This window comes from Panthera pardus, unplaced genomic scaffold (assembly GCF_024362965.1).
Source record: "Panthera pardus isolate Hobbes unplaced genomic scaffold, ASM2436296v1 HiC_scaffold_16, whole genome shotgun sequence".
Classification (NCBI taxonomy): domain Eukaryota; kingdom Metazoa; phylum Chordata; class Mammalia; order Carnivora; family Felidae; genus Panthera; species Panthera pardus.
This window is the reverse complement of record NW_026526721.1, coordinates 60734549-60756744: the sequence shown is the minus strand read 5'-3', so window position 1 is coordinate 60756744 and position 22196 is coordinate 60734549. Positions and strand designations below refer to the sequence as shown.

The window sequence follows — 22196 nt, the reverse complement described above, 5'->3', positions numbered from 1 at the left end:
TCCAAATCCTTTCCCAGGAAATCTGGTCTATGGTTTAAGAAATGACTCTAACACTAGGTAGGAGGGCCCTCAAGTGACCATAAACCCACACTGATTGTTTTTTCATTTCTCTTAAAGGTGATGGTTCATTTTTTGATGAAAATAAAAACCATAACTGTAAAAACTGATGTTGACAGGCTCGTCAATTTGACTACAAAAAAAAGGAGGTTGTTTAACATTTTTTTAGAAAAATTTTCTTAAGCTCACTGTGAATATACAAGTATATGTTCTTACCTATGAAAATCCTTTTGAAACTTAAGAAGTTGTGAAGTTTTGATGTTAAGAAATACAAATTCCATTTTAGAAAGCAGTGTTGAAGTCTGTTTCTCCATAGCATTATAAAAAGACAAAAAGTTCCAAGTTAGCAAGGGATTTCTGAGCTTCTGAGCAAATAAGGAAGTGCATTTTGCTGTGTTATTTTATTTATTTATTTTACTAAACAGTGTACAAATTAAAGAAGGTGTCAGTATGATACCTTTTTATAGAAGACTAAAAAGAAAAAAAAGAGAATGGAAAGAAGGACCACAGCATGCTTATATCTTGAATGCAGCTCTCGCTTAAGTTACTCTGGAATGGTAAGAAGAGGAGAATAAAAGGACCCCAGTCATTTATTTATTCAATAAATATGTATTAAGCACCCAATGTGTTCCAGGTAGAGAGACTGTAGTCAAAAATTTATAAGACAAATATCTGATTTGGAGGACCTTACATCCAATGGGAGGAAAAGGGGGAATATCGGGAAAGGGGACATGGAACTTTCAATAGAGAGCCAGCTGCCCTGATGGGAGTAAGCGGAGATTTGGGAAGTGATGCACAGCAGGGTTAGAGAAGGCATTCCTGAGGAGGAAATAGCTAAGTTTAGCTAAAGGGTGAAGGGGAGTTTGCCAGGGAAGAGTCTGGCAGATGGGTGAGGAAGAAATGAGTATATGTCAGGGGAGAAAAAAAGTATGTAGAATTTCAGTAATTCAGTGGCTTGATCATATTTGTGTGTTGAGAGAGAGAGAGAGAGAGAGGGAGGGAGGGAGGGAGGGAGAGAGAGAGAGAGAGAGAGAGAGAGAGAGAGAGAGAGAGAGAGATTGGGCAATTACATAAGAGGGGCAGAAGCCCTAAGGCAGAAGGTTTCAGTGACAGAGAGGTGGGTGGGTAAATGATGGATTGAAGTTGGTCCTTTCCTTTGGCATTGGTAGGGAAGGGGGAACAGATGGATATTAGCAGAATTGGTTTGTAAGTAAGCTACCAAAAAAGTTGATCTAATGACCTTTATATTCTCACTAGGATGGGTAGCAGACACTGAATGGACAGAGGGTGTGGTGTTGGATTTCAGGAAGAGGGAAGATTTGAAATAGATATCATATACAAAAGTGGAGAGATGTTGCTTAGGGAAACAGAGGAGGACTGTTCAGCAGCTTTGGGCCCAGCTAAGTGTGGAGGGAGTAGTTACAGTCTGTGCATTTATAAGACCCTCTGTAGCTTCTGAACTCTAGGAGTGGAGAAGGCAGGTGCTCCAGAACTGGTCTTCACCAGTGTCCGCACTCTTTTGTTTCTCCCCACCACTCATATCTTGTCACTGAGGACTTATGGCTGATACTTGTGACTTTCTCCCAGGCTTTTTTTCTGGATGTTGAGCAAATATGTTGGGAAGGCTTCAAGTGCCAAAGAGCTAATGTCACTAGAAGAAGCCTTAAGCAAATAATTGGTGGCAAGTTGTTGGATAAATTAAGACCCTCACCCTTTACATGGGCTAACTGTCAGCATATTCTGCACTGTTTGCCAAAATGTCCCAGTAAGATTGAGCTCCAATTCACCATAGCAGTAAGCTGCTTAATAAATGTACCCCTTATGGACTTCCTACATGTTTCATTTATGGCTGTGTAACAAACTACCCCCAAACTTAGTTACTTAAAACAATAAGGGTCTATTTCTTATAGCACTGTGGGGTGGCTGGACTTAGCTGGGGTATTCTTCTTTCCTGCCTACTGATACCAGAGGTCACACATGTAACTGCACTTTACTGCAAGCCTGTCAGTCAGGAATATCCATAATGGCTTTACTTACCAAAGTCTGAGGCCTCAGTGCAGTGGCTAGAATAGCTGGAGTCTGTCTGAACCTCTTTCTGTCCGCATGGCTTCTTATCATTCACCAGTCTAGTCAGAGCTTCTTCACATGGTGTCTGCATCTCAAGAAAGCAAAAGAGGAGGCCGCCAGGACTCTTCCAGCCTTTGTTCAGAACAGGCACAGTGTGACCTCTGTTGCAATCTGTGGTCAAAAGGTCAAAGTCCAACCCTGATTCAAGATGAAGGGAAACAGACTCTGCCCACCCTCTTTAAATATAATTTATTGTCAAATTGGCTAACTACAGTATGTAAAGTATGCTGTTAGTTTTTGGGGTAGATTCCCGTGGTTCATCGCTTACATACAACACCTAGTGCCCATCCCAAGTGCCCTCTTCAATGCCCATCACCCATTTTCCCCTCTCCCCCCAACCCCCTATCCACCTTCAGTTTGTTCTCTGTATTTAAGAGTCTCTTATTAAACTTTGCCTTTTGAAATGAGGGGCAACATTCAACAACAAGGATCTGAGGAACTGTTGATGGTTATCTTTGCTGACAGTCTATTTCCCTTCTCTGCTTCACTTCCTTTATTCCCTACTAGTGTTTCCTGGGGTTGTCTCCCAAATAAACTACTTACACTAAATTTCCCATCTTAGAATCTCAACCAAGAGAGCTTGATAAATGAAGAAAAATCAGAAAGTGAATGGAGGGTATTAACAAAAGAAGAAAGTTATGTGTTATGGGGTTGGGGCTAGGATAGAAAGACAATATAAAAGAGTAGAAAATTTATGAGGCCTAGGGTTTGACAATATCTGTGATATCAAAAAACTAGACATGATAAGTATGGCTTGGAGAGAAGCTTGGAAGGAAAGGAGACTATAGTCATAGATCCAACAGTGATAGAGTGCACCCTGGGGACTCCAAAGAACAGAAACCAGTGGAACAAAAACATGATTTCATTGATCAGCCTCTGTACAGGCTGTTGCCACTATCTTAGCTGTGAGGCTCAGCACTTTTGAAATCAACTCTCTTGGTTGTACATAGGCAAATACTCCTTCAGTTTGTTTTGTTATAGGTGATCCATGACACTAGACCTGGAGAGGAGGTGACCATTAACACAATCAGTGCACAACCCCTGAACAAGTTGACCGAAAACAGCTTGAGGGGACTCTTCTGCCAACCAGAGCTGCAATCCTAAGGAAGTATGCTACCTTTTAGAAGTGGATAATGAACAAAAATAAGATGTATGGGAAAGAACAGGTGTTTCAGAGTCAAATTGGGATGACACATGATGTCACAAAAATAACTTGGCTTTTTGAACTCCACTCCTTTCTTTCATCACATGGGATTAATACCTCCTTTGATTGTGATAATTAAATAGCAAAACATTTGCTAAGTGGCTAGCCCAAAACAGAGCGTAACTAAATATTGGTTTCCTTTTTTTCATTGTTCCTTCCTCCATCCAAAAAGCAAGATTCACAGGCAAAGTGTAACATACCCTCTCTTTCTACTATTCATAGCTTGTTTCTGAAGAAGCACAACATGAGTGATCTACAATATGGTACCGAGGTGGCCTCAACAGGTCACTGTGTCTCTCTTAGATCTTGTTCACTATGAAGCAGTGACTAGGAGGACTCTAAATAGTGGCAAGTGCCCAATCTGAGGAATTTTTTTTTTTTTTTTTTTTAGTTTGAATGGAGTGCAAGAGGATTCATTTGTAGTAAGTAGCCACACAATCTGCTTGGATGGTATTTGGCATTCATATGGATATTGGCAAGAAATAAGCTTCATCTGAACTCTGTTGTGCTCTTATTCATTTTGTTAAAACTGATATTCAAAATATTACAGTGATATTCAAGTAAGGATAAGGGAAATTCTCATCACTTGATTTATGTTTGTAGATTTTTGTGAATTGTAAATTAAACTTGCAAGCTCTTGGCTAAAGTATTTGCCTCTTCATTTCAAAGGAAGGAGTTAAAATTCTGATTCTTATCATTAGTGTGATTATAGATTAATTTGTTCTTACTGTCCTTTCAAAACAAAATGAAGACCAGTGATATTTGAGTCCAACCATTTCACATTTAAATAGAATTATTTAGAAAGGATGCAACTGAATTGCACATATGACCTATATAAATAGCCTTTTAGGGAATAGAAAGTTGTAAACAGGAACTTGAAGGTAATTTTGTCCTCGTCTTCAGGTTTAATTTAGCCTGCCAGAATTTGTAAACTGATAAAAACCTGTTACTTGTTCATATAATTTCTGCTTATATTGACATGGTCATGAGGCGGAAAACTTGACAAACTCAAAATTTCTTCTTCTATGGTTTTGCTCATATTTCCTTAACTTGGAAGAATCTTGTTCGCATAACAGAAAACTTACTTCACTTCTATCCTTTCTCAACTCCCAGCTGCACAGAATCATCCTTGGGTCCTTTCAGGATAGGAATATAGGAATTTTATTTTCCAAGTTGCCACCTGTCAGATCTTCAACTAATTGCTGGTCTTCTAGGTCCACAGCTCTGCCTGTTTCTCCAGGCTCCTCTAGCAATCCCCCTATTTCCAGCTTCACTAGCTAACTCTGAGTGTCCTTCAGGCTATCTGGTTGGCCACCTCCTGCAGTGTGATCCTCATCCCCACTTGTTTAGTTCTCTGCTGGGAGCAAAGCCTGAAGCACAGGGTTCTCTGTTTTCCTCCTTCATTGTATTTACCTTTTCTTGCTATGCACTATTCTTATTTATGTCTGGATGCCTTCTAGTATGCATTGCTTCTGATAAATTATAAACTCCCTAAAGGCAGGCATAAAATTCTTTCTTATATGTATGTGTGAACAGCGAACAGTATAGCACCTTGTACCAACCAGGTGTGTAATGCATATTTGTTAAGGTTATTTGAATGAATGTAATTCAGGCAGTTCTCAAGAACATTGCACTGCTTATAACACTTTTTGGTTCTAAGCAGAGTGTTTTTTTTTTTAACTTATTTATTTAAATTCAAGTTAGCTAATATACAGTGTGCTATTGGTTTTAGGACTAGAACCCAGTGATTCATCACTTACATATAACACGTAGCGCTCATCACAAGTAAGCAGTTTTTATAAGGAGATACATCTAAAGTTCTCAGAATCTTAATATTGTAACATCATTTCCTTGAAATTCATAATAAATGTCCAATTGCTTAATCTTCACATTTAAAATTATGTTAACACACCGTTCATGAAATTATCCCACTCACCTGAAGTACTGATGTAAATACAGTTCTTATCTTTGGAGACATGGCAACTTCAGATGTCAGTTGATGATTTACTAGAAATTGTATGTGGAAGCCCTGCCTAACTCTCCTTTATAATGAGGATAATCTATCTCTTCCTAAATCTTTTCCATAGGCCTGGGATCTGAGGAATTTGCCATATCTGTTATGCAGAAATCATACAATAATGCCCATAACATTGAAAAATCCAGAAATAAGACTACGTATATCGTCATAGAATGCTGCAGTTAGAGAGTGGAAACCATGTGTTCTGGCCTCACATTTCAGATAAGCAAATTAAAGCCTTGATAGGTGAAGGGAATTGTCCAAGATCCCTCAGCTGCTTGATGGTGGAACCATATCTTCTGATAGCTGAAGGTATATTTCATTGTACCCTGATGCAGTTAGATCCAGAGGTATACCAAAGGAGAAAGGAGTATAGTGAAATTACTTCCAATGATAGATCTCTTGCAGAAATTAGATTTTTGCTGAGTTTTCAATGAGATTTTTTTTCTCATTGCCTGATATTATCATGTCCTATAATGTATCAAGTCTGGAAACAGATCTTGTAACGATAAAGATGTATGGGCTCTATTTTCATCTATAAAGTGGATGTGCTTTAGTTTCATTTAAAAAAAAAGTTACATTTGAGTAGGTGCTTGTTTTTAATTTAGAAAATATAATTTAGTTGGGAGCTTAATCATTGTCAGTTCTTGAGACAGTTTTTCAAACTTTAAGATATGTTGTGGGTTAATGTAAATCTTGACAAAAAAAAACCCTCTTTGAACAGAAGTTCTTTTATCTATTTGTTTTCCTTACTTTGGTTCTGAGATTTGATGAAAAATGTTGGTCTTGGAACATATGACTGACATTTTTTCCCATTTCCAAAACTTTTGAGGATTTGATGTATATGCATTTCACTTTTATTCTTACTCATTTGGTGGCACATATTTTTTTAAGTTTATTACCCACTTTATTGCCCCTTTTCTTCATGTGTTCAGGCCTCTTCCAGAAGCAAGTGACATATTACTAGCCCATTTACTACAATTTTTATCTATACTTCTTGATACTTTTTAAGAACTTTCTGTTCCCCCAATTAATAATAATATATGAGTTTTGCTTCTGGTATAAAGAAAGAAACTTCTAACCAACACCCCACCTGCAAATAACAACTGAACAAAACTCTGAACGAAAGCAAAAAACAAAAGAAAAATAAACAAAACAAAAACAATACAATGATCGAAGGTTATGGAGAATGAACAATAGTAGGAAGATTTTTGAGGAGAGTGAAACTTGGATTAAGCAACTGGAATGGGGTGGGGTGGTTTCACATTTTTGTGGCTATTCCTGAGGGTAACTATAGCTCTGGTGGCAACAGGGCAACTGAACTCCAAAAGAAAGCCCACTGCTTTCTGATTGGAGGAATCCTGGAAATGGGTACAGATGCCAGAGAATAAGGGGCAATTCAGGAAAGGAAAGAGATAGAGATAGGAGAATCTCAAATTCTGTATATAAACCCTGCCTAACTATGGCTGCCTCCTGAAAAACATATGTATATGACATCCTGAAAGCAATCAACTGAGATCTGAACAGGACAGAGTTTGCAGTTTGAGACAAAGCAAGTTAATGGCCTGTTAAAACAAAAATATCAGTACTCTTTGGCTCTATATACCAGAATTCACTGTATCCACAATTAACATTGAAAGTGTCCAAGATAAAACCCTAATGAGTCAAATATGAACAAAACAAAACAAAAAACAAAAACTCTAAAGGAAAATCAATGGATAACAATCCTGAAAGGACCCAAATGTTGGAATTATCAGGCAAGAAAATTAAAGTAGCTATTCCAATGGCACCTTGGTGACTCAGTTACTTAAGTGGCCGGCTCTTGGTTTCGGCTCAGATCATGAACTCCAGTTCCTGAGTTCAAGCCCTGTGTCAGGCTTCATGCTGACAGTGCAGAGCCTGCTTGAAATTCTCTTTCCCTCTCTCTCTGCCCCTTCCCTGCTCACACACACACTCTCTCTGTCTCAAAATAAATAAATAAACTTAAAAAAAAAGTAGCTATTTTACCTGTGCTCAGGGAGGTGAAAGAGAATACTGTTGAAATGAATAAAAAGATAGGAAATCTCAAAGAGAAATGCATATATATTACATATATATAATATATATAAACATATAACCAAATGGAAAATTTAGAACAGAAAAATACATTATCTGAAATAAATTATTAATAGGCTTAATACCATTAATAGAAGTGACAGAAGAAGTTGATGAACCTGAAGATAGTTCAATAAAAAGCATCCTATCTAGAAAGGAGTGAGAGAAAGAATGGAAAAAAATAAGTAGGACCTCAGAAGCCTGAAGGACATTTTAAAAGATCTAGCAAAAAAAAAAAAAAAAAGATCTAGCATATAGGTAATTAAAGAATAAGAATAGGGCAGAAAAAATATTGTAATTTTTTAAGAATAAAGGTCAAAACTTCCCAAATTTTGCAAGAGACATATATAGATTTTCAAGGTTTAGTGAACTCAAAACACAATACATTTAAGAAAACAATGTCTAAGAGTATCATAATAAAGCTGCTGAAAGCCAAAATTATATTGCATTCAAAATCAGATTTAGTTTTGGGTTTTTTTTAAATTTACTTTTACAAAGATGAGGAAACAGTAGAAGGTAGTGTTTAAGTAATAGGCTTTAGTCTGCTAAAACTAAGCTCTGCTATTTATTAGCTAGATCTTTGACCTTGAGGTAGTTTCTTGTCTCAAAGAAAAGAGTATCACTTGAGCCTCATTTTCTTCTTTTATAAAATAGTGATAAAGATGAAAATAAAACTGCCTCACATGGCTGATTTATAGATTAAATTATGTATATATATATGTATATATATGTATGTATATGTATACATACATATATATACACACACATATATATACACACACACAAACTCTTGAAAAAGCACCTGATAGGGGCTATATAAATGATAGCTGTTCTAATCTTTTTCCTGAGTGTTCTTTGCTTGGTTGTCTCTCTTAATTTTCATTATTGCAAATAATTTTCCTTTCTCATAACACATTTATCTAGTGATTGTTAATAGTCTTATACAGTAAGTTGACATACTTTACTGTTTTTGCTGGTAGTTTTTATAATAGAGACCATAACTGGATTTGGAGGTTTATTAAAGTCTTTAAATGTATTTGGGCCATGAGTGTGTGTGTGTGTGTGTGTGTGTGTGTGTGTGTGTGTAGGTTTCTAACTCCTTATGTAATATTTTTATTTACAATAGTCTGTTTAGGTTTTCTGACTCCTCTCAAGCAAGTTAAAATTTTTCAATAAAATTGTCTTTTCATGGAAGTTCTAAAATAGCTTGAATATTTAGCTTAAATAATAGCATAAAGTTGTTCATGGTATTCAGTAATCATTTTAAATCTCTAAACAGATTTGTTCTTTTTTTTTCCTTTTTAATGCTGTTTATTTGTACCTTCTCTTTTTAATAAAACTTCCCAAAATTTTATTTTATTAATCTTTTCAAAGAACCAAATTTTATTTTGTTGACTATCTGTATGTTTTTTTATTTCACTTATTTCTGATATTATTTTGTAATTTTTCTGCTCTTACATTTTTGGTTTTACTTTATTCTACCTTTTCTAACTTGATAATTTTAGTTTTTTTAAACATAAAAATCTATAGCTATACATTTTTCTTTGCTTAAGCTGCATCCTGTGAGTTTTGTTGTTTTATTCATTTTCATTAAGTTCTATTTTTTTCTGTAATTTTGAATTTTCATTAGTCTTTGACCCATGATTTTTATGAAGTTTTAATTTAAGAAAAATTCCAGTTATTCCAGGTATTTAGGGGGCAAGACTATGTTTTTGTTATTAAATATAAATTTAACTGTGCTTAGAGGAGATAATTAATGATTTTAATTATTTAGTATGTGTTGAGACTTACTTTGTGGCTTGACATAAGGTCAATTATTGCACATTTTTCATGCGTGCTTTGAAGGCATGTGTATCTTATAATTCTTAGGTGTAGTGTTTTATATTTATAATTAGATCTGCCTTATTAAATTATCATTACTTTTTTTTGCCTGCTTTCTCTTAGAATTAATGATAGACATATGACCAAATTTTGTACTATGATTAAGAATTTTGCTGTTTGTGTTTTATATATTTTACATCTGTGCTGTTAGATGCTTAAACAATTTACTATGTCTTGTTATGAACTGTTTCATTTTCATTATTTAATGGCTATCTTTATTTTTTAATAATGCTTTTACTTAGAATCTGGTTTATTAAGCCTTAATATGCCTACCTCAGTTTTTACCTTTCTTGTAGTTTCAAACATTCTCTCTTGTTATGTATTAGCTAAGTCTCTCATAAACAGCATTTAGTAGGACTTTTTAAAATTCAGACTACCCTCATTCTCAAATACTTTTTAGACATATATTAGATCTTTTGTTCTGTCTCTTGTATTCCTTAATGTCTTTTTTATGTTTTTCACCCTTTTATTCTGAGTAAATTCCTTGGAATTATCTTTCAGTTCAGTAATTCTTCCTTTAGCTGCATCTAATGTGATGTATAGCCTCATTTCAGACCTTAATTTTAATAAAAAATTCAATTCTATGAATCTCTTTATTTTAAAAAAAATTTTAAATGTTTACTCATTTTTCAGAGAGAGAGAGAGAGAGAGAGCAAGCACATGTGCATGAGCAGGGGAGGGGCAGAGAAATAGGGAGGCACAGAATCCTAAGCAGGCTCTAGGCTCTCAGCACAGAGCCCGACATGGGGCTCAAACTCATGAACCATGAAATCATGACCTGAGCCAAAGTCGGACACTCAACCAACTGAGCCACCCAGAATCTCTTTATTTTTTAATCAAATCTACCTATTTAGGTTTTTCCTCCTTATTTTCACCCTTTTCTTTTTAAATTTCTTAGCATTTTAAACATTTTGCCCCACTAAATCTGAGATTACTGTTGTTACTTCAGTTCTTAAGACTGTGCTCTGTTCATTTTCTAACTTGATCATATTTAATATAAAGCACTTTTGTATCTTCTGACTTATTTATGGGAAAACCTTTCTTCATGTGTTTGATATTTTTGCTATGTGAGTTCTTTTTCATTGCAGTATGCTTTGTTGAAGTTGTTCTAGCAGAGTAGATTTGCTTCTTCTAGGTAGTCCAGGTATCTTACTTGGTTGCCATTCTCTATGATTGCAGTTATCATAAACTTGCTTTGTGTCTCTGACTGAATATGCAATTACTGAATTGCATAAAACCCTTGAGTGTTGTGGCAGCATCATAGTAATATGCCAAATGCCCTGTCCTTTATATTCCTTTTTGTTTCTATCTTTTTGGAATTTTAATTTCTTTCTTGTGAGATCAAATATTTAAAAGACTCTGTTTGTATATGTGTTTGTGTGTTTTCTCTTTTAAATGTAGCACCTCTGGGTTATAAAAGGAACATTCCTCTATGAATCTAGCCTGACATTTTATAGGAAACAGAAGAGCATATTCCTCCTAGAAGGCCTTTCGACTTCTATTTCTTTGGCTTGAATACCTGTTCTTTAAGAATATCTTCCTAACTCATTCCCTGATTTATTTCAGGTCTTTACCTGAATGTGATCTTTCAATGATATCATCACCCATTACCCTTTCTAAAATTTTACCCCCCAATTCCTCCATCCCAACATTTATTTTCCTCTTCCTAGCTTTATTTTAATTCCATAATATGGATGATTGTCTATTATTGTATATATTTTATTTTTTTTTTCTTGCTTATTGTCACTTGCCACACAAAAATGTAATCTCCATGAGACCAGAAGTTTTCATCTATTCATTCCTGTATCTTTGCTATCGAGAGAAATGACTGGTACATAGTAAATACTCAATAAATTTTTGTTTAATAAGTGAATGAAATATTCAATGGCTGTATATTGGGTGCCTATCCCTGAACGAAGTCGTGATGCTATGAAAGATAGAAAAATAGACACGATTTCAGCCCTCATGAAGATGACAGTCTTGAAGAGAACATAGACTTTAGAAAACATTTTATCACCACAGGTGGGCAAATGCTATAAACTCAAAAGGACTCTTTTGGTAAACTTTTTGACACCAGGTCAGCATTCCTTGAGGTGCAAGTATGGAGCCATGGTGGTTACTTTTGGTATGCAGTGCATCTAAGACCTCTTACTCTCTTTTTTGATTTGTGTAAGAACAGTTCAAAGAATACACACACACACACACACACACACACACACACACACGGATGAGAAAGACACTGATTTAGAAAACAGTTTTAACAAGGGAGCTGACATAAGTCACTCACTAGAGCAGTGAGAAAAATGAAAGCACCTAAGAGTGGAAAAAAGAATTTCTAATGAAGTTTTCATGATACTGTTTCTTTTTCAGTGATGGTAGCCACTGTCTGATAAGCACAGAATGCAAAGAAAGGTCCTACTTCTACATTGTGCTGCCTTGTAATTGTACCTAAAGAGCAAGTACACATTTGCCTTTTATACCTCTGCAGGTAGTACATACAGGAGGATATGCTGTTACTTTATCATAGTAAATAATAAAGTTCGTGGCTATATTTACACGGGCTGAGTTTCCAGCACATGAAATCATGTGAAGAATGTTAAACCTCTAATATGTGTTTAATGTACATTTCAGTCGATTTTTCTCCTAACTGTAAGAGTGGCAATTATTTTATTTATATGTGGGGAATGCTGTATCACGTAAGTGAAAAGCTAATAGATTTCTTGGCAATTTTTCTATCATGTTAAAATCTTTTTCCATTTCTGTTGTTATAGTCCTACTAGTCTGTCTTATGCTTTTTTTAGTTATAGTCCTTAGCACCTACTTGCTTTTATTCTGCCTTTGAGCTCTTGTTTCTTCCATTTTTCTCCATCCAAAATGTCTGTTCCTGGGCTTTTAGTCAAATCATCTCTCTATCTTGCTGCAGACTGGCTGGCCAATGCAAAGGAACTAATTTGTAGCCAGCCCCTTTTCCTAAATGCCATAAATTATACTACCAGCTGCTTTCATATATATAATCTCATTCAATTGCCATTAAAAACTCCGTGTTTTAGATAAAATCCCCCCATTCTAAATAAGATGAAACAGTATTAGGGAGATTATGTAAGTTCCCCTAGGATACACACTTAGGAAGCTGGAATTCAAACCCCAAACTTTTAATTGGAAGTGGTTGCTGTTCTCATTATAATTCCATTCCTTCTCCTAGATATTCCACCTTCAGCCTACCTAGAATTGCTTCTGAAGTTTTCCTGACTTGCTATTGATTGAATGGAATTTATAATTAAAGCATTCTTACAGCACTGAGGTTTCCAAGTGGTAGACAGAGTTGGAATGTAGAAAAAACAATGGTAGGGGTAGCTGTTACCTACCAGATTTCACAGTCTCTTTTGATTGAAACCTGCTGCTCCAAGCCTCATATTTATACATCTGACTAAGTAATTGAGTGTTTTTGTGTGTGTCAGGCACAAAACTAGACCCTGGATGTGGAGTGCCAAACTAAATAATGTGACCTCTATGGAGTGTACAACCTAGTTGGGGAAAGAGAGAATAAACACATAAACCCATGACCACATGAATAATCCAAACTGTTATAAATGCTACAAAAGAATAAAATAATGGCAGGATCTGTCTCAGAAACAATAGTTGGAGGTGGCCTCTCAGAGAGAATAGAAGCACGCAGTTGGTCAGGGACTGCGGAAATCTTCTAGGGCACTATGACTCAATGTGTCTGTAGACAAGAGGGATTTGGAGCATTCTCCCCTGCCCACCCTGGGGCCACACCAACCAGGCTTTCTAATCTGTTGTGAATATTTGAGACTAGGATTGTCATCATTTAGTTTTCTGCAGAATAAGAGGAAAAGTAGGAGGGGAAAGTAAAAAGAGGTTTGGAAGGTTAGTCCTTTAAAAGTTGAAAAAGAATTTGTTTAGGAATGTAATTCCTTAATTTTTTTATGCAGTGTAAATTTTCTTAATCATCGGGAACAGATGGTAACCCAATTCATTCAGTATTTCTTTAACCAATATTTAAGCCATACCTACTATTTTTTAGGTATTGTACTAAGGACTAGAGATGTAACAATGAATGAGACAAAACCCCTGTTCCCATGTCTTATATTAAAGGCAATTACAATGCAGTCTTATGATTATTATGACAAGATTAAGGACAGGGCTTCAGACTCTGGAGGAAGAAAATATCTAAACTGATACCCCAGGGATGTGTACATGCAGGTCAGTAGAATTTTCACATTGTCCAAGAATAAGTTCTTTCCGTAATCATAATGTCAAGTTATATTTGAGGATATAATTCTCAATTTTTATCTAAATTCTAGTTTTGTGCATTTTCTTGACTAGCTCTTAAACTTTGATTTAAAGAATTTAAATTTTAAGGTATCATCTGTTTAATAAAACTATTTTCTCCTTAATAAACTGTGAAGAGTGGATTACAGAATAGAGTTATTTATAATATATTATAGATCAGGCTTCTATGTGAGAGTTCAAATTCATCATGTTTATACATAAAATTTGATATTGTTTCATTTTAAGTGGTAGCCATTAATACTAGAAAAGTCAAACCTCACTTTTTTTTTTTTTTTTTTTTTTTTATAAGCTTAGGTTTTCATACAGGTGGTGGCTTCATTATAGCTGGTCTGACCGGAGGTCTAGACAGACCTGCTGTGCTCTTGGGTTAATGGGTGTTTATTGTATGGTTCCCTTTTCCTTCCTTATTACCCTTTATCTATTTCCATTTCACAGAATAGATAAATAGATAACTGTTGCTTCTCATACTTCCTCTTTCTGATAGGAAGATAGATTTTTTTTACATGTGAAGGGCTAAATCTAGCTTAGTAATTTATAAAAATAAGCATAATTAACTAGTTTTTTGAGTCTACTTTTAAAATTATAATTCCTCTTATTCTTCATAGGCTTTCTGTTCAGATAAAACCACAGAAATTGGGGCACCTCGATTTTAAAAATTAAATTGCCTCTATTGATGATTAAATTCAACATTTTATAATAACAATGTAATAATGATAGAGCACCAAGCTCAGCTCGGTAGTGGGTCCAAAAGTAAACACATATGAAATAAAATAAAAATATTTTGGATCACATAATGTCATTTCTCAAAATAGGTCAAACTTAAAATGTAAAGCACTTAAGATGTTCCTAAGGATGTTCACTAGGTCATTGGGGAAATGGTCTGCAGTCTAATTTAGGTTCAGAGTTCTTTTATGGAGCCACTGTCCCCTGCAGACCCTGCTGAGGCCCTTTTCAGTGCCTTAAATGAATTAGCTATTCAATTTATTAATGGCCCAGGAGGCAACACCGATTACCCGCCTCTTCCATGTCTAGTCAGGCCTAACCAGTATAGAGGGAAGATAAACTTTCCTGCACTTCACAGCATGGAATTGGACTTATTCAGTCCCCACTGGGGAATACAGCTGTGCCAGCCTGCAAGTAAAAAGAACTTAACACAAATCCTCTATAGTATATCTCCATCTGGAATGGTGCTGATAGCAACTTCACCCTCATGTGACCCAAACCATTCTAGGGACTCTCAAGATACCATTTAACAGTTCTAGATCTGTGCTGTCCTCCAAATCAAAACAGAACTCAGGACTGTCATAACAACATCATTATACACTCACTTACGTATTCCAAACCATGAGAGAAAAACTGACTATAATATTTTTCATTATATTTGCAAACTTTGTATTCTATGTGAGCTCAGGTCATTTGCAGGGTCTCTTTAGAAAACATGAAAAGGTGATTCTGCCGCATGTTATTGTTAAGGGCCCACAACACCTTGGCCTAATTCCAGTTGAATAATTACATTTATGTCATCCTTATTTTCTATTTCCTGGATTGTTTCAGCTAAGTATGGAAAATAAACTTTCATTTTCACTCAGAAAAATGGGCATATATTACTGAGATCCTACTGCCTTCCTCTTCAGTAATAGGAATGGTGGTTTAAAAAGCTGGTTAGGGCTGGGTACTGTGGCTATTACTATTGTTACAGTGTTTTCCTGATTCAGAGATACTCTGGGAACATCCATACTGGCTCCTGGATGAGCTGTGGAATATAGAGTGATATCTTGAGTAAGCTTTCTTTCTATCTCCGTACTCGCTGTTTAGTTTACCACTTTAACTTAAAGGGACAGACATCCTCTCTTTTTCTTACACAACTAGGGCCAAACTAATAGCCTCCCTTCAGCAATGCTTACTTTATAGCAGGAACTGTGCTGGTTCCATTACATGCCTTTAACATGTAATAGGCACAAACAATCCTATAGGGTAGGTAACATGATCTTCATTTGACAGACAGGGAAAATGTCACTTGCTCAAGACCACACAGTTGAAGAGCGGGAGCTGGAATTCAATTGCAGGTTTGTCTGATGGCAAAAGCTAATCTCGTAACCACCGTGCTACCTCATATAACTCTCATGCTGTCCAGAACTCTGGACAGAACTACAGATAATTGGTCATATGAGTAGCTTCTCTCCATTCTTGGCACCACTTCACACAGGCTGACCCCATTGACCGAACCTCAAAACCATCGTGTGTCACTTGCTTCAGAAGGGCACATGATGGTTACATTATGCTTACAGGCCAAAAGGAAGCTGAGCTGCTATTAAAAGAAACTCTGCTGCATCACTTTATCTGCACGACAAAAATGGTCTTACCCACCTCCATCACCACCTTCTGCTGTTAGAGATCCCCTCAGCATTTAGTCTGTCCACTCCTATCTCCTTTCCTTTCCCTGGTAGTATTGTAACAGTACATTTGGCAAGGTTAGCAAGTAACCACTTATTTACTTTAGTTGCCAATAAATAACTATAGCTGTTAATAATTGTGCATATGTTTTGTGTGGCCTTACATAATCTGAGACAAGCTTAGTTAGACATCTGGCATCTGAGGTTGGGTTAATATGCCTTCATAACTGGTCTCCTGTTATATAATTCTGTATTAACAAAAAATAGATCACATAAGAAACAAAACTAAACACTTAATTTATTAGGGTATTTTATAAGTGATACACACTCATGTACTCATGACATTTTCTTGAATGTTACCTAAGTATCAGTTGTTGTGCACTAATATGAAAGGAGATGTCTGATATATGCTTTCTTGTTTTAAAATGTACCATATCTGGGCACCTTGGTGGCTCAGTTGGTTAAGCATCCGACTTCAGTTTAGGTCATAATCTCACAGGTTTGCGAGTTCAAGCCTCACGTTGAGCTGTCTGCTGTCAGCACGGAGTCTGCCCCAGATCTCTGTCTCCCTCTCTCTGCCCCTTCCCTACTCATTCTCTCCCTCTGTCTCTCTTTCTTTCTCTCAAAAATAAGCATTTAAAAAATAAAAAATAAAATGTACCATATCTGTTTAAATACAGATGTTTAAATACCTTAAACTGTATTGTGTTATATGAGCTATATGTACATATTTTTTATTTTGTTTTTTTGTTTGTTTTTAAGACTTTCTTATTTAAGAACAGTGTTGGATTGACAGCAAAATTAATAGGAAGGTGTGTGAACATATTTTTTAGCACTTTTACATAGTTAGCTCTATGAGGGTAAGATATGTTCTGTTTTATCTGTTAGCATATCATAATGCCAAATACAACCCTTTGCGTGTACTAGATGCTCACTAAATATTGTTGACTTAGTGAATAAATTAGTCTGTAATAGGTTGAACAGATTTGCAGTCCTAAATTGTTCTTGCCATCATTTCACTCTGCATAATTAAAGAAGTTTAACTAAGATGATTAAAAATGTGTTATTGAATTACTGGTGTAGATTCTAAAGCAGTGGGATGAAAGAAACCCTGGCCGTACCCCTCTGAGGAAGCAGTGAATGAGTTTCTCACTGTAGGTATACTTTGTGGATTTTATGTGTGACTGAATTAATTTACTTCACTTATGAAGGTTAGATTTATGATTTCCATATGGCAGTCTGTAACTTTTTTCTTTTATTCCTACCCTACCAACTAATATTTTTTCCTATTATAAAACTAATGTTTACTGTATAGTTTAACTATATACAAAACTAAAAAAGCAAAAATTAAAATTATCCATAGTCTTATCATCCAGATATAATCACTCAATATTTTTGTGTGTTCTTTCTGTTTTTGTACTCATCTACACAATTGCAGTATGTCTATGCAACTGGTACCCTATATGCTTATATAATATTATAGTACCACAAGTTACCTTTTGGAGTGTTGCAAAATATTCCTTTACATGGATGTGCATGCTTTAATTATTTTTCCACTGTTGGACATTTAGTTTGCTTTTAGTTTTTTGCTATCATACAGATTTTCTTTTTTAGATTTATGGTTTCCAGTTATGTAAGATAGATTCCTAGTACTAGAAACGACTGAGTAAAAATTTTGATACACATTACCTAATCGTTTTCCAGAAAATTTATAGCAATTAACACTCCCATCAGAAGTGTATGAAGATGGTGTTTCATTGAGTCACCATCCAAATGGATTATTTCCTCTACACGCTTTTCAGCAAGGGTTAACTCAGTAGACCTACTGACTTGAATATGTTACCTTCATTCACTGTGTTCAGAAGTATATAAATTAAACACTTCAGTTTGCTTTCAGAAAGAATTATGAAATATTTTCAAGGGTCACAGTAGCTCAGAGGTTACGTGTTGCAATACAGTTTCCACCTACAAACAAATATGTTTCAGGTCTGGTTGTAAACTCTGCATACTCTGAGCCGGAAGAATTTCCTTTACCTTCTGTATTGATACCACATCACTGGCAATTTTCTTAAAGTGTGTTGGGTTGGGGCATTCTATCTGGTGTGACTTTAGTGTTCTCTCTTGTAGGTAAACAACACTCATTTCTATTGCTGTTATAACCTGAAGTTAATGAACATTCAAGGCTTACTTTTATTTATTTATTTATGCCTGTTTGTGGACTGCCCTATGAAAAGCACCTTTCTTCCTCACAAGTGTTAAATCCAAACTTAGTGCAGATGAATCTGAGTGGTTTCATTTTTAGAGAGTAGTGTCATATTTGTTTTAGGAAAGCAATGGTGTTGAAAGAATAAAAAAAATCATTTTTAAGTGTTTACCTTGTTCTCTAGTGAAAACATTTTGTTTCAGGGGCCATGATGCGTCTTAGTCCCTTGCTGGTACTTGTTTTTGATAACACTGCTAAGGGACTCTTTGTGTGTGTTTATTCACACATATAAATTTGGGGTGATCTGAAATATCATCTGGAGAAAATATAGATATAAAATTACCCACCTCTCTAAGGACAGCAGTCTTTTCTACTTCTCTGCAGAGACTGCCTCAGCATAAATACTGACTCCACTTCGAAAATTAATTTTTACTTATATGATATATTTCTTTTGCATTTCAGAGTGCCTGATAGATTGCACGCCTGTCTGTGCCCCATAGCTGCACAGGTATGTATATGAATTACCAATAGTTATGTAAATCTACGTATGAACTTGCAAGTTATTACAATTTTGTATTTTAAAATTGCTTACAGATTTCATAATGTGAAAATGTTAATTTTTGAGTACTTATTAATATTGACAGCTTCAAAGGGGAGTGCATTTTATACATACCTTGCATTTCACTCTATTGTAAGAATCAAATAAACATTTCTAAGATTTGATGAGGCAGAATAATTTTAATTACAAAGCATTCATCTGGTGAAGAGATTAGAGAGTATTTTATGGAACTGTTCTATTAAAGCGACTGCTGATATGGGGTCAGAGACTATTGCAAAACCACTGTTTTTGACATTATTGTTTTATTTTCAAACTTTTTTTGTTGCTGTGAGTTTATTTTCTGTGGTGGTTGTTTTAGGTAAGGAGTGGTTGCAGATGTACTGTCTGCTGCACTGTCTCAAGCACTACAGGAATGGAAAAAAAAATGTTTGCACCTGTTTAAAATCTCAACTGTGCAGTGTTGTGGTTCCTGGGCAACAGGCAGGAATTCTCAAAAGCTTGGTTGCACCTGCTCAATTGTTTCTTGCAGCTGTGTCATATGAGTGAGTGCACAGAGAAGCTTGTTAGCAGTTTGCTCGTGCTGTTACGTATTTTGTGTACTCTGAGTGTGAAGGATTCCTACTTGATATAGACCTTGAACTATTACATTGGTTTATTATAAAACTCATTATTTTCTCCAAATCCTTCGTTCTGAGTCTCATTTTTTTTTTTTTTTCAACTAGCTGTTGACTGTCCTAGATAATGTGTATGTTAACTTCTCTAAGGGATACCTGGGAAAGTCGATCTCTCTAGATTACTGGGTGGATAATGATTTTGGTCCTGGTAGAGACATTTTGTGTTTGGCTCAGTTTCACCATGTTGGCAACCCCACTATATGAGGCTGGATGTAGTTATTGATCCATTTAGCTGAACAGATTTGAAAGCATTTGGCTATTAGTGGACACATGGGGCATATTCAGAAAATTTAAGGGTATATTGTAAGATGATTTCTTGATTTGTGCATGTGTCTGTTGCAGTTGGGTGGAAGTGAGAGAGGAAAAAAAAAGTAAAACTTACTTTGTGGCAGTCCTAGAAAAGGGGCTAAAATCCAGGTGAGGATTTTAAGGCTGGAATATTAATATTTACTTTCATCAAATCATTGTCACCTGGTATTTTTTCCCAAGTGTTGATGTTTTAGATGTCAATAGCTCTATTTTCTGATAAATATCTAAATTTTTAGTGTAGAAAAGCTATGAGAAACTGCGTCTTATACTAATTAGGTGAAGCTCTTTAAATGCAATATAAAAAGTGTCAACTTAATATAAAAAACGTCCTTAAGTAAATAATTTATTTGGTAGTCCCAAATTCCTGATATTGAAAACTTATTCAAATAATTTGCATTATTCTCCTTAAGAGTACTATATTTTAAAAAAAGCCTAAGGAGTTTCCATTAGTATTTAGTAACAAAATCTTAGAACTTGTATATCTTTTCTTTTTATTGATCCATCTAAGTTTTTTTTTTAATAATCAACTTATAATGTTTTATACATAGTAGGTGGTCATTAAGAAATGAGGGTATATATGAATAAAACATGTCTGGAATTGTATTAGAAACAGAGGAATAGAGAGTCTTAGAAATTTGTTACTTCTTATATATTCTGAATGGGTCTCTGGACTTCTAGTTCTCATATTGCTGATTAGACAGAGATGAGACTACTGATAAATTCTGTCCTTAAAATGAGAAATGAATATGTAAGAATTGATCCTCATTATAATTAAGAATTTACATAACACGATTTGCAATATATTTTTGCTGAGTATGAGAAAAGTATATTATACCTGTTTTTTTGCACAATGCTGAGGCATTCAATGACTAAGTTACTGGTAACTTTAGAAATACTTTGCAGCATAGGAATAAACAAATCTTCTGCATTGTATGATCAATGCCATGGGTTCCCTGGATAATCACTTTCTCTTCATCTCTCTCTCTCTCTCTTTCTGTTTCTGTCTCTCTTTCATCACCGTCTCCCTCATTCCCAATCTCTACCTCACTGAAAACACAAAAGTAAAATGTATGTTAACTTTCTTCAGGTCAGATAAGATCAGATTATATTAAAAATCTGTAACTGTTTTTGCTAAACATTAAGTAATGGGTCCTATGTTTCCTGTATACATGTTTATAATTATGGTTTCTGCTATTCACTAAATTCTAACTGTAAATAAGTAGAGATAAAGCCAAGTAGAGGTACAGTCAAAATGGGGTAGTTAAGACCTGCTTGGATAAGCCCTTCTCGAGATCCATTTTGTGTGGCATTCGGCAGTCACGTAACAATGGCAGAGGGTGCAGAAAGAGCCAATGTCTATCTAGTGCATCAAAACATTTTTCTTTTTTTATGTTTCTCAATTTTTGGTACCACTAATTAATGTTATTCATAGGTACTGTTAGGCTTGGAAGTACCTTTCCTCTGGGAACAGTTTTTCTTTCACCGTAGTTTACACCAGTTGGTGAGAGGCCAGTATCAAGGACATTCTTTTTTTTTTTTTTTCCTTGAAGCTTAGTGTGGTAGAATAAACTATATTCTTCTTTTAGTCTCAACATTAGAAATTAAGAGATGAGGTAAGAACATTGATTAGCTAGATTACTAAACCGGATAACGGTAGCTGTTTCACTGACTTGTACCAGAAATTATAGTATGGAATCCCCAGGAAGGAGAAATCACCAAGCACCAGGATTCCTGGGCATAATTACAGATTTTTCTGTGATGTTAGATTTAAAGAAATAAAGGAAGAAAATCAACATTTATTAAGAATGTCTAAATATAATTTCTTTTTACCTTCCTTCCCTTCCACCCTCCCTTACTCATTTTCTTTCTTCTTTTTATTCTACACAGTAAATGGATGCCTACTATTTGTCAGACACAGTGCTAAGCTAAATGAATAAAGCAAAGTTCTTGTCCTCAGAGAGCATACAGACTAGTACAGGAAGCAAAGATATGTTTAGAACTCTTTTAGGTTTCATCACTTATCATGAGTATGGACCCAGTCAACATATCTAATATTTCTGTTCCTTTGTGACTTCTTTGGAAAATTGGAAAAATAATAGTGTCTACCTCATATAGTGTTGTGTCAAGTTAGATATCAGACAATACATGTAAAATTCTTAGTTTGATGATTTGCACATAGCAAATGCCCAATAAATCTTAACTATACTACTATTATTTCTATCACTACCACCACTACTATAACTTAGATACTGAAGAAAGACATCTAATTGCCTGAAAGCAGAGATCCTGGCCTGGTCATTGTCACATAGATTGTTTTAGAGGTTTTATCCAATTTTACCTCTGCTTCTTATATCTAAGAAGAGA

At 35.3% G+C, this 22196-nt stretch overlaps 1 protein-coding gene across 30 annotated transcripts in view; it reads left to right on the top strand.

Annotated features, from left to right (window-relative positions):
- ZBTB20 (zinc finger and BTB domain containing 20) overlaps positions 1-22196 on the top strand; it is a 775662-nt gene that overhangs the window by 186157 nt on the left and 567309 nt on the right. For all 30 annotated transcript variants that reach the window (XM_019448059.2, XM_053903377.1, XM_019448044.2 and 27 more), the window contains one exon: positions 18753-18798. The gene's annotated coding sequence lies outside the window, so the exon portion shown is untranslated. The remainder of the gene's footprint in view (positions 1-18752; positions 18799-22196) is intronic.